General features: G+C 52.5%; 1 long non-coding RNA gene across 1 annotated transcript in view; it reads right to left on the bottom strand.

Moving 5' to 3' along the window:
* The window catches only part of LOC144673483 (uncharacterized), a 154,515-nt gene that overhangs the window by 102,303 nt on the left and 36,781 nt on the right, over nucleotides 1–15,431 (bottom strand). The window contains exon 2 of the long non-coding RNA XR_013574318.1: nucleotides 3,532–3,580. This is a non-coding gene — a long non-coding RNA (uncharacterized LOC144673483). The remainder of the gene's footprint in view (nucleotides 1–3,531; nucleotides 3,581–15,431) is intronic.

Genomic DNA, 15,431 nt, shown 5'->3' with positions numbered 1-15,431 from the left:
CTAAACACACTCTCCCTCAATGACGCACAGTTCCCCACACACTGATTCTCACTGGCGTCCGGGTTCCACACACACTGACTCTCACTGGGGTACGGGTCTCACTCACATTGACTCTCACTGGTGTACAGTTCCACACACACTGACTCTCACTGGGGTACAGTTCCACACACACTGTTTCTCACTGGGGTTCGTGTTCCACAAGCACTGACTCTCACTGGGGTACAGGTCCACACACACTGACTCTCACTGGTACAGTTGCACACACACTTCATCTCACTGGGGTACAGTTCCACACACACTGACTCTCACTGGTGTATCGGTTCCACGCACACTGGCTCTCACTGGGGTACAGTTCCACACACACTGACTCTCACTGGGGTACTTTTCCACACACACTGACTCTCATTGGGGTACGGGTCCCACACACACCGACTCTAACTGGGATACGGTCCCATACACATTGACTCTCACTGGGGTACGTGTCCCAGACACACTGACTCTCACTGGGGTACAGTTCCACACACACCGACTCTCACTAGGGTACAGTTCCACACACACCGACTCTTACTGGGGTACGGGTCCCACACACACTGACTCTCACTGGGGTACAGTTCCACACACACTGACTCTCCATGTGGTAAATTTCCACATGCACAGACTCTCACTGGGGTACAGTTCCACACACACAGACTCTCACTGGGGTACAGTTCCACACACACTGACTCTCACTGGGATACAGTTCCACACACACAGACTCTCACAGGGTTACAGTTCCACACACAGAGAAACTCCCTTGGGTACAGTTCCACACACACTGACTCTCACTGCGGTACAGTTCCACATGCACAGAAGCTCACTGGGGTACAGTTCCACACACACTGACTCTCACTGGGGTACAGTTCCACACACACTGACTCTCACTGGGGTACAGATCTACATGCACTGACTCACTGGGGTACAGTTCCACTCACTGACTCTCACTGAGGTACAGTTCCACACACTGAATCTCACTGGGGTACAGTTCCACACACACTGACTCTCACTGGGGTATAGTTCTACACTCAATGACCTTCACTGAAGTACAGTTCCACATACACTGACTCCAACTGGGATACGGTTCCACACACACTGACTCTCACTGGGGTACAGTTTTACACACGCTGACTCTCACTGGGGTACACTTCCACACACTGACACTCACTGGGGTACAGTTGCTCACACACTAACTGTCACTAGGGTACAGTTCCACACACAATGACTCTCACGGGGGTACAGTTCCACACACTGACACTCACTGGCGTACAGTTGCTCACACACTAACGGTCACTAGGGTACAGTTCCACACACACTGACTCTCACTGGGGTATAGTTCTACACTCAATGACTTTCACTGAGGTACAGTTCCACACGCACTGACTCTCTCTGGGGTACAGTTCCACTCACACTGACTCTCACTGGGGTACAGTTACACACTCACTGACTCTCACTGGGGTACTGTTCCACACACACTGACTCTCACTGGGGTACAGTACCACACACACTGACTCTCACTGGGGTATAGTTCTACCCACTGACTCTCACTGGGGTATAGTTCTACATTCAATGACTTTCACTGAGGTACAGTTCTAAACGCACTGACTCTGACTGGGGTACAGTTCCACACACTGACTCTCACTGGGGTACAGTTCCACACACTGACTCTCACTGGGTTACAGTTCCACACACACTGACTCTCACTGGGATACAGTTCCACACACTGTGACTCTCATTGGGGTACAGATCCACACACACTGACTCTCACTGGGGTACAGTTCCATACACACTGACTCTCACTGGGGCACAGATCCAAACACACTCTCTCTCAATGGCGCACAGTTCCCCACACACTGATTCTCACTGGCGTCCGGGTTCCACACACACTGACTCTCACTGGGGTACGGGTCTCACTCACATTGACTCTCACTGGTGTAAAGTTCCACACACACTGACTCTCACTGGGGTACAGTTCCACACACACTGTTTCTCACTGGGGTTCGGGTTCCACACACACTGACTCTCACTGGGGTACAGGTCCACACACACTGACTCTCACTGGTATAGTTGCACACACACTGACTCTCACTGGGGTACAGTTCCACACACACTGACTCTCACTGGGGTACGGGTCCCAGAGACACTGACTCTCAGTGGGTTACAGATCCAGACACACTGACTCTCACTGGGGTACAGTTCCACACACACCGACTCTCACTAGGGTACAGTTCCACACACATCGACTCTCACTAGGGTACAGTTCCACACACACCGACTCTTACTGGGGTATGGGTCCCACACACACTGACTCTCTCTGGGGTACAGTTCCGCACACACTGACTCTCACTGGGGTACAGTTCCACACACACTGACTCTCCATGGGGTACAGTTCCACATGCACAGACTGTCACTGGGGTACAGTTCCACACACACTGACTCTCACTGGGGTACAGTTCCACACACACTGACTCTCACTGGGGTACAGTTCCACACACACTGACTCTCACTGGGGTACAGTTCCACACACACTGACTCTCACTGGGGCACAGTTCCACACTCACTGGGGTACAGGTTCCACACACTGACTCTCACTGGGGTACAGTTCCACACAAACTGACTCTCACTGGGGTACGGGTCCGCCTCACACTGACTCTCAGTGGGGTGAAGTTCTACACGCCCTGACTCTCACTGCGTTACGTTTCAAAACACACTGACTCTCACTGGGGTACAGTTCCACACACACTGACTCTCACTGGGGTACAGTTCCACACACACTGACTCTCACTGGGGTACGGGTCCCCCACACACTGACTCTCACTGGGGTACAGTTCTACACGCACTGACTCTCACTGGTGTACAGGTTCCACACACTGACTCTCGCAGGGGTACAGTTCCACACACACTGACTCTCACTGGGGCACAGTTCTACACGCACTGACTATCACTGGGGTACAGGTTCCACACACTGACACTCAATGGGGTACAGGATCCACACACTGACTCTCACTGGGGTACAGTTCCACACACACTGATTCTCACTGGGGTTCGGGTTCCACACCCACTGACTCTCACTGAGGTACAGGTGCACACACACTGACTCTCACTGGTACAGTTGCACACACACTGACTCTCACTGGGGTACAGTTCCACACACACTGACTCTCACTGGGGTACGGGTTCCACGCACACTGACTCTCACTGGGGTACAGGTCCACACACACTGACTCTCACTGGGGTACAGTTCCACACACACTGACTCTCATTGGGGTACAGATCCACACACACTGACTCTGACTGGGTTACAGTTCCACACACACTGACTCTCACTGGGGTACAGTTCCTCACATACTGACTCTCATTGGGGTACGGGTCCCACACACACCGACTCTCTCTGGGATACGGGTCCCACACACACTGACTCATACTGGGGTACGGGTCCCAGACACACTGACACTCACTGGTGCACAGATCCACACACACTGACTCTCACTGGGGTACAGTTCCACACACACCGACTCTCACTACGGTACAGTTCCACACACACGAACTCTCACTAGGGTACAGTTCCACACACACCGACTCTTACTGGGGTACGGGTCCCACACACACTGACTCTCACTGGGGTACAGTTCCACACACACAGACTCTCACTGGGGTACAGTTCCACACACACTGACTCTCCATGGGGTACAGTTCCACATGCACAGACTCTCACTGGTGTACAGTTCCACACGCACAGACTCTCACTGGGGTACAGTTCCACACACACTGACTCTCACTGGGATACAGTTCCACACACACAACCTCTCACTGGGGTACAGTTCTACATGCACTGACTCACTGGGGTACAGTTCCACTCACTGACTCTCACTGAGGTACAGTTCCACACACTGACTCTCACTGGGGTACAGTTGCACACACACTAACTCTCACTGGGGTACAGTTCCACACACACTGACTCTCACTGGGGTATAGTTCTACACTCAATGACTTTCACTGAGGTACAGTTCCACACACACTGACTCCAACTGGGGTACGGTTCCACACACACTGACTCTCACTGCGGTACAGTTCCACACACGCTGACTCTCACTCGGGTACAGTTCTACATGCACTGACTCACTGGGGTACAGTTCCACACACTAACTCTCACTGGGGTACACTTCCACACACTGACACTCACTGGGGTACAGTTGCTCACACACTTACTGTCACTAGGGTACAGTTCCACACACACTGACTCTCACTGGGGTATAGTTCTGCACTCAATGACTTTCACTGAGGTACAGTTCCACATACACTGACTCTCACTGGGGTACGGGTCTCACTCACATTGACTCTCACTGGTGTTCAGTTCCACACACACTGACTCTCAATTGGATTCGGGTCTCACACACAGTGACTCTCACTGGGGCACAGTTCCACACACACTGACTCTCACTGGGATACAGTTCCACACAGATTGATTCTCACTGTGGTTCGGGTTTCACACACACTGACTCTCACTGCGGTACAGGTCCACACACACTGACACTCACTGGTACAGTTGCACACACACTGACCCTCACTGGGTTACAGATCCACACACACTGACTCTGACTGGGATTTGGGTTCCACACACTCTGACTCTCACTGGGGTACAGTTCCACACACACTGACTCGCACTGGGATACAGTTCTACGTGCACTGACACACTGGGGTACATTTCCACACACTGACTCTCACTGGGGTACAGATCCACACACTGATTCTCACTGGGGTACAGTTCCACACACACTGACTCTCATTGGGGTACAGATCCACACACACTGACTATCACTGGGGTACGGGTCCCACACACACTGACTCTCATTGGGGTACGGGTCCCACACACACTGACTATCACTGGGGCACAGTTCCACACACTGACTCTCACTGTGGCGCAGTTCCACACACACTGACCCTCACTGGGATACAGTTCCACACACACTGACTCTGACTGGGATATGGGTTCCACACACACTGACTCTCACTGGGGTGCAGTTCCACACACACTGACTCTCATTGGGGTACCGATCCACACACACAGACTCTCACTGGGCTACAGTTCCACACACACTGACTCTCACTGGGTTACAGTTCCAAACACACTGACTCTCACTGGGGTACAGTTCCACACACACTGACTCTCATTGGCGTACAGTTCCACACACACTGACTCCCACTGGAGTACAGTTCCACACACACTGACTCTCACTGGGGTACAGTTCCACACACTGACACTCACTGGCGTACAGTTGCTCACACACTAACGGTCACTAGGGTACAGTTCCAAACACACTGACTCTCACTGGGGTATAGTTCTACACTCAATGACTTTCACTGAGGTACAGTTCCACACGCACTGACTCTCTCTGGGGTACAGTTCCACTCACACTGACTCTCACTGGGGTACAGTTACACACTCACTGACTCTCACTGGGGTACTGTTCCACACACACTGACACTAACTGGGGTACAGTACCACACCCACTGACTCTCACTGGGGTATAGTTCTACCCACTGACTCTCACTGGGGTATAGTTCAACATTCAATGACTTTCACTGAGGTACAGTTCTAAACGCACTGACTCTGAGTGGGGTACAGTTCCACACACTGACTCTCACTGGGGTACAGTTCCACACACACTGACTCTCACTGGGTTACAGTTCCACACACACTGACTCTCACTGGGATACAGTTCCACACACTGTGACTCTCATTGGGGTACAGATCCACACACACTGACTCTCACTGGGGCACAGTTCCAAACACACTCTCTCTCAATGGCGCACAGTTCCCCACACACTGATTCTCACTGGCGTCCGGGTTCCACACACACTGACTCTCACTGGGGTACTGGTCTCAATCACATTTACTCTCTCTGGTGTAAAGTTCCACACACACTGACTCTCACTGGGGTACAGTTCCACACACACTGTTTCTCACTGGGGTTCGGGTTCCACACACACTGACTCTCACTGGGGTACAGGTCCACACACACTGACTCTCACTGGTATAGTTGCACACACACTGACTCTCACTGGAGTACAGTTCCACACACACTGACTCTCACGGGGGTATGGGTTCCACGCACACTGACTCTGACTGGGGTACAGTTCCACACACACTGACTCTCACTGGGGTACAGTTACACACACACTGACTCTCATTGGGGTACAGATCCACACACACTGACTCTCACTCGGGTACGGGTCCCAGAGACACTGACTCTCACTGGGGTACAGTTCCACACACACCGACTCTCACTAGGGTACAGTTCCACACACATCGACTCTCACTAGGGTACAGTTCCACACACACCGACTCTTACTGGGGTATGGGTCCCACACACACTGACTCTCACTGGGGTACAGTTCCGCACACACTGACTCTCACTGGGGTACAGTTCCACACACACTGAATCTCCATGGGGTACAGTTCCACACACACTGACTCTCATTGGGATATAGTTCCGAACACACAGACTCTCACTGGGGTACAGTTCCACACACAGACTCTCACTGGAGTACAGTTCCACACACACTGACTCTCACTGGGGTACAGATCCACATGCACAGAATCTCACTGGGGTATAGTTCTATACTCAATGACTTTCACTGAGGTACAGTTCCACACACACTGACTCCAACTGGGGTACGGTTCCACACACACTGACGCTCACTGTGGTACAGTTCCACTCACACTGACTCTCACTGGGGTACAGTTCCGCACACACTGACTCTCACTGGGGTACAGTTCCACTCACACTGACTCTCACTGGGGCACAGTTCCACACTCACTGGGGTACAGGTTCCACACACTGACTCTCACTGGGGTACAGTTCCACACAAACTGACTCTCACTGGGGTACGGGTCCGCCTCACACTGACTCTCAGTGGGGTGAAGTTCTACACGCCCTGACTCTCACTGCGGTACATTTCAAAACACACTGACTCTCACTGGGGTACAGTTCCACACACACTGACTCTCACTGGGGTACAATTCCACACACACTGACTCTCACTGGGGTACGGGTCCCCCACACACTGACTCTCACTGGGGTACAGTTCTACACGCACTGACTCTCACTGGTGTACAGGTTCCAAAAACTGACTCTCGCAGGGGTACAGTTCCACACACACTGACTCTCACTGGGGCACAGTTCTACACGCACTGACTATCACTGGGGTACAGGTTCCACACACTGACACTCAATGGGGTACAGGATCAACACACTGACTCTCACTGGGGTACAGTTCCACACACACTGATTCTCACTGGGGTTCGGGTTCCACACCCACTGACTCTCACTGAGGTACAGGTGCACACACACTAACTCTCTCTGGGGTACACTTCCACACACTGACACTCACTGGGGTACAGTTGCTCACACACTAACTGTCACTAGGGTACAGTTCCACTCACACTGACTCTCACTGGGGTACAGTTCCGCACACACTGACTCTCACTGGGGTACAGTTCCACTCACACTGACTCTCACTGGGGCACAGTCCCACACTCACTGGGGTACAGGTTCCACACACTGACTCTCACTGGGGTACAGTTCCACACAAACTGACTCTCACTGGGGTACGGGTCCGCCTCACACTGACTCTCAGTGGGGTGAAGTTCTACACGCCCTGACTCTCACTGCGGTACATTTCAAAACACACTGACTCTCACTGGGGTACAGTTCCACACACACTGACTCTCACTGGGGTACAATTCCACACACACTGACTCTCACTGGGGTACGGGTCCCCCACACACTGACTCTCACTGGGGTACAGTTCTACACGCACTGACTCTCACTGGTGTACAGGTTCCAAAAACTGACTCTCGCAGGGGTACAGTTCCACACACACTGACTCTCACTGGGGCACAGTTCTACACGCACTGACTATCACTGGGGTACAGGTTCCACACACTGCCACTCAATGGGGTACAGGATCCACACACTGACTCTCACTGGGGTACAGTTCCACACACACTGATTCTCACTGGGGTTCGGGTTCCACACCCACTGACTCTCACTGAGGTACAGGTGCACACACACTGACTCTCACTGGTACAGTTGCACAGACACTGACTCTCACTGGGGTACAGTTCCACACACACTGACTCTCACTGGGTTACAGTTCCACACACACTGACTCTCACTGGGGTACAGTTCCTCACACACTGACTCTCATTGGGGTACGGGTCCCACACACACCGACTCTCACTGGGATACGGGTCCCACACACACTGACTCTCACTGGGGTACGGGTCCCAGACACACTGACACTCACTGGTGTACAGATCCACACACACTGACTCTCACTGGGGTACAGTTCCACACACACCGACTCTCACTACGGTACAATTCCACACACACCGACTCTCACTAGGGTACAGTTCCACACACACCGACTCTTACTGGGGTACGGGTCCCACACACACTGACTCTCACTGGGGTACAGTTCCACACACACTGACTCTCACTCGGATACAGTTCCACACACTCTGACTCTCACTGGGGTACAGTTCCATACACACTGACTCTCACTGGGGCACAGTTCCACACACACTGACTCTCACTGGGGCACAGTTCCAAACACACTCTCTCTCAATGACGCACAGTTCCCCACACACTGATTCTCACTGGCGTCCGGGTTCCACACACACTGACTCTCACTGGGGTACGGGTCTCACTCACATTGACTCTCACTGGTGTACAGTTCCACACACACTGACTCTCATTGGGGTACAGTTCCACACACACTGTTTCTCACTGGGGTTCGTGTTCCACACGCACTGACTCTCACTGGGGTACAGCTTCACACACACTGACTCTCACTGGTACAGTTGCACACACACTTCATCTCACTGGGGTACAGTTCCACACAAACTGACTCTCACTGGTGTATCGGTTCCACGCACACTGGCTCTCACTGGGGTACAGTTCCACACACACTGACTCTCACTGGGGTACTTTTCCACACACACTGACTCTCATTGCGGTACGGGTCCCACACACACTGACTCTAACTGGGATACGGTCCCATACACATTGACTCTCACTGGGGTACGTGTCCCAGACACACTGACTCTCACTGGGGTACAGTTCCACACACACCGACTCTCACTAGGGTACAGTTCCACACACACCGACTCTTACTGGGGTACGGGTCCCACACACACTGACTCTCACTGGGGTACAGTTCCACACACACTGACTCTCCATGTGGTAAAGTTCCACATGCACAGACTCTCACTGGGGTACAGTTCCACACACACAGACTCTCACTGGGGTACAGTTCCACACACACTGACTCTCACTGGGATACAGTTCCACACACACAGACTCCAACTGGGGTACGGTTCCACACACACTGACTCTCACTGGGGTACAGTTTTACACACGCTGAATCTCACTGGGGTACACTTCCACACACTGACACTCACTGGGGTACAGTTGCTCACACACTAACTGTCACTAGGGTACAGTTCCACACACAATGACTCTCACTGGGGTACAGTTCCACACACTGACACTCACTGGCGTACAGTTGCTCACACACTAACGGTCACTAGGGTACAGTTCCACACACACTGACTCTCACTGGGGTATAGTTCTACACTCAATGACTTTCACTGAGGTACAGTTCCACACGCACTGACTCTCTCTGGGGTACAGTTCCACTCACACTGTTTCTCACTGGGGTACAGTTACACACTCACTGACTCTCACTGGGGTACTGTTCCACACACACTGACTCTCACTGGGGTACAGTACCACACACACTGACTCTCACTGGGGTATAGTTCTACCCACTGACTGTCACTGGGGTATAGTTCTACATTCAATGACTTTCACTGAGGTACAGTTCTAAACGCACTGACTCTGACTGGGGTACAGTTCCACACACTGACTCTCACTGGGGTACAGTTCCACACACTGACTCTCACTGGGTTACAGTTCCACACACACTGACTCTCACTGGGGCACAGTTCCATACACACTGACTCTCACTGGGGCACAGTTCCAAACACACTCTCTCTCAATGGCGCACAGTTCCCCACACACTGATTCTCACTGGCGTCCGGGTTCCACACACACTGACTCTCACTGGGGCACAGTTCCATACACACTGACTCTCACTGGGGCACAGTTCCAAACACACTCTCTCTCAATGGCGCACAGTTCCCCACACACTGATTCTCACTGGCGTCCGGGTTCCACACGCACTGACTCTCACTGGGGTACGGGTCTCACTCACATTGACTCTCACTGGTGTAAAGTTCCACACACACTGACTCTCACTGGGGTACAGTTCCACACACACTGTTTCTCACTGGGGTTCGGGTTCCACACACACTGACTCTCACTGGTATAGTTGCACACACACTGACTCTCACTGGGGTACAGTTCCACACACACTGACTCTCACGGGGGTATGGGTTCCACGCACACTGACTCTGACTGGGGTACAGTTCCACACACACTGACTCTCACTGGGGTACAGTTCCACACACACTGACTCTCATTGGGGTACAGATCCACACACACTGACTCTCACTGGGGTACGGGTCCCAGAGACACTGACTCTCACTGGGTTACAGATCCAGACACACTGACTCTCACTGGGGTACAGTTCCACACACACCGACTCTCACTAGGGTACAGTTCCACACACATCGACTCTCACTAGGGTACAGTTCCACACACACCGACTCTTACTGGGGTATGGGTCCCACACACACTGACTCTCACTGGGGTACAGTTCCGCACACACTGACTCTCACTGGGGTACAGTTCCACACACACTGACTCTCCATGGGGTACAGTTCCACATGCACAGACTCTCACTGGGGTACAGTTCCACACAAACTGACTCTCACTGGGGTACAGTTCCACACACACTGACTCTCACTGGGATACAGTTCCACACACACAGACTCTCACTGGGGTACAGTTCCAGACACACAGACTATCACTGGAGTACAGTTCCACACACACTGACTCTCACTGGGGTACAGATCCACATGCACAGAATCTCACTGGGGTACAGTTCCACACACACTGACTCTCACTGGGGTACAGTTCCACACACACTGACTCTCACTGGGGTACAGTTCTACATGCACTGACTCTCACTGAGGTACAGTTCCACACACTGACTCTCACTGGGGTACAGCTGCACACACACTAACTCTCACTGGGGTACAGTTCCACACACACTGACTCTCACTGGGGTATAGTTCTACACTCAATGATTTTCACTGAGGTACATTTCCACACACACTGACTCCAACTGGGGTACGGTTCCACACACACTGACGCTCACTGTGGTACAGTTCCACACATGCTGACTCTCACTGGGGTACAGTTCTACATGCACTGACTCACTGGGGTACATTTCCACACACTAACTCTCTCTGGGGTACACTTCCACACACTGACACTCACTGGGGTACAGTTGCTCACACACTAACTGTCACTAGGGTACAGTTCCACTCACACTGACTCTCACTGGGGCACAGTTCCACACTCACTGGGGTACAGGTTCCACACACTGACTCTCACTGGGGTACAGTTCCACACAAACTGACTCTCACTGGGGTACGGGTCCGCCTCACACTGACTCTCAGTGGGGTGAAGTTCTACACACCCTGACTCTCACTGCGGTACATTTCAAAACACACTGACTCTCACTGGGGTACAGTTCCACACACACTGACTCTCACTGGGGTTCAGTTCCACACACACTGACTCTCACTGGGGTACGGGACCCCACACACTGACTCTCACTGGGGTACAGTTCTACACGCACTGACTCTCACTGGTGTACAGGTTCCACACACTGACTCTCGCAGGGGTACAGTTCCACATACACTGACTCTCACTGGGGCACAGTTCTACACGCACTGACTATCACTGGGGTACAGGTTCCACACACTGACACTCAATGGGGTACAGGATCCACACACTGACTCTCACTGGGGTACAGTTCCACACACACTGATTCTCACTGGGGTTCGGGTTCCACACCCACTGACTCTCACTGAGGTACAGGTGCACACACACTGACTCTCACTGGTACAGTTGCACACACACTGACTCTCACTGGGGTACAGTTCCACACACACTGACTCTCACTGGGGTACGGGTTCCACGCACACTGACTCTCACTGGGGTACAGTTCCACACACACTGACTCTCACTGGGGTACAGTTCCACACACACTGACTCTCATTGGGGTACAGATCCACACACACTGACTCTGACTGGGTTACAGTTCCACACACACTGACTCTCACTGGGGTACAGTTCCTCACACACTGACTCTCATTGTGGTACGGGTCCCACACACACCGACTCTCACTGGGATACGGGTCCCACACACACTGACTCTCACTGGGGTACGGGTCCCAGACACACTGACACTCACTGGTGCACAGATCCACACACACTGACTCTCACTGGGGTACAGTTCCACACACACCGACTCTCACTACGGTACAGTTCCACACACACCAACTCTCACTAGGGTACAGTTCCACACACACTGACTCTCACTGGGGTACAGTTCCACACACACTGACTCTCCATGGGGTACAGTTCCACATGCACAGACTCTCACTGGGGTACAGTTCCACACGCACAGACTCTCACTGGGGTACAGTTCCACACACACTGACTCTCACTGGGATACAGTTCCACACACACAACCTCTCACTGGGGTACAGTTCTACATGCACTGACTCACTGGGGTACAGTTCCACTCACTGACTCTCACTGAGGTACAGTTCCACACACTGACTCTCACTGGGGTACAGTTGCGCACACACACTAACTCTCACTGGGGTACAGTTCCACACACACTGACTCTCACTGGGGTATAGTTCTACACTCAATGACTTTCACTGAGGTACAGTTCCACACACACTGACTCCAACTGGGGTACGGTTCCACACACACTGACTCTCACTGCGGTACAGTTCCACACACGCTGACTCTCACTGGGGTACAGTTCTACATGCACTGACTCACTGGGGTACAGTTCCACACACTAACTCTCACTGGGGTACACTTCCACACACTGACACTCACTGAGGTACAGTTCCACACACACTGACTCCAACTGGGGTACGGTTCCACACACACTGACTCTCACTGCGGTACAGTTCCACACACACTGACTCTCACTGGGGTACAGTTCCACTCACACTGACTCTCACTGGGGTACAGTTGCTCACACACTTACTGTCACTAGGGTACAGTTCCACACACACTGACTCTCACTGGGGTATAGTTCTGCACTCAATGACTTTCACTGAGGTACAGTTCCACATACACTGACTCCCACTGGGGTACGGGTCTCACTCACATTGACTCTCACTGGTGTTCAGTTCCACACACACTGACTCTCAATTGGATTCGGGTCTCACACACAGTGACTCTCACTGGGGCACAGTTCCACACACACTGACTCTCACTGGGATACAGTTCCACACACATTGATTCTCACTGTGGTTCGGGATTCACTCACACTGACTCTCACTGCGGTACAGGTCCACACACACTGACACTCACTGGTACAGTTGCACACACACTGACCCTCACTGGGTTACAGATCCACACACACTGACTCTGACTGGGATTTGGGTTCCACACACTCTGACTCTCACTGGGGTACAGTTCCACACACACTGACTCTCACTGGGGTACAGTTCCACTCACACTGACTCTCACTGGGTTACAGTTCCAAACACACTGACTCTCACTGGGGTACAGTTCCACACACACTGACTCTCATTGGCGTACAGTTCCACACACACTGACTCCCACTGGGGTACAATTCCACACACACTGACTCTCACTGGGGTACAGTTCCACACAAACTGACTTTCATTGGGGTAAAGATCCACACACACTGACTCTCACTGGGGTACAGTTCCACACACACTGACTCTCACTGGGGTACAGTTCTACATGCACTGAGACACTGGGGTACATTTCCACACACTGACTCTTACTGGGGTACAGATCCACACACTGATTCTCACTGGGGTACAGTTCCACACACACTGACTCTCATTGGGGTACAGATCCACACACACTGACTATCACTGGGGTACGGGTCCCACACACACTGACTCTCAATGGGGTACGGGTCCCACACACACTGACTATCACTGGGGCACAGTTCCACACACACTGACTCTCACTGGGGCACAGTTCTACACGCACTGACTATCACTGGGGTACAGGTTCCACACTCTGACACTCAATGGGGTACAGGATCCACACACTGACTCTCACTGGGGTACAGTTCCACACACACTGATTCTCACTGGGGTTCGGGTTCCACACCCACTGACTCTCACTGAGGTACAGGTGCACACACACTGACTCTCACTGGTACAGTTGCACACACACTGACTCTCACTGGGGTACAGTTCCACACACACTGACTCTCACTGGGGTACGGGTTCCACGCACACTGACTCACACTGGGGTACAGGTCCACACACACTGACTCTCACTGGGGTACAGTTCCACACACACTGACTCTCATTGGGGTACAGATCCACACACACTGACTCTCACTGGGTTACAGGTCCACACACACTGACTCTCACTGGGGTACAGTTCCTCACACACTGACTCTCATTGGGGTACGGGTCCCACACACACCGACTCTCACTGGGATACGGGTCCCACACACACTGACTCTCACTGGGGTACGGGTCCCAGACACACTGCCACTCACTGGTGTACAGATCCACACACACTGACTCTCACTGGGGTACAGTTCCACACACACCGACTCTCACTACGGTACAGTTCCACACACACCGACTCTCACTAGGGTACAGTTCCACACACACCGACTCTTACTGGGGTACGGGTCCCACACACACTGACTCTCACTGGGGTACAGTTCCACACACACTGACTCTCACTCGGATACAGTTCCACACACTCTGACTCTCACTGGGGTACAGTTCCACACACACTGTCTCTCACTGGGGCACAGTTCCACACACACTGACTCTCACTGGGGCACAGTTCCAAACACACTCTCTCTCAATGACGCACAGTTCCCCACACACTGATTCTCACTGGCGTCCGGGTTCCACACACACTGACTCTCACTGGGGTACGGGTCTCACTCACATTGACTCTCACTAGTGTACAGTTCCACACACACTGACTCTCATTGGGGTACAGTTCCACACACACTGTTTCTCACTGGGGTTCGTGTTCCACACGCACTGACTCTCACTGGGGTACAGGTTCACACACACTGACTCTCACTGGTACAGTTGCACACACACTTCATCTCACTGGGGTACAGTTCCACACACACTGACTCTCACTGGTGTA

Source organism: Cetorhinus maximus, unplaced genomic scaffold (genome assembly GCF_964194155.1).
Source record: "Cetorhinus maximus unplaced genomic scaffold, sCetMax3.hap1.1 HAP1_SCAFFOLD_370, whole genome shotgun sequence".
Classification (NCBI taxonomy): domain Eukaryota; kingdom Metazoa; phylum Chordata; class Chondrichthyes; order Lamniformes; family Cetorhinidae; genus Cetorhinus; species Cetorhinus maximus.
This window is presented reverse-complemented; position numbering and strand designations above follow the sequence as displayed.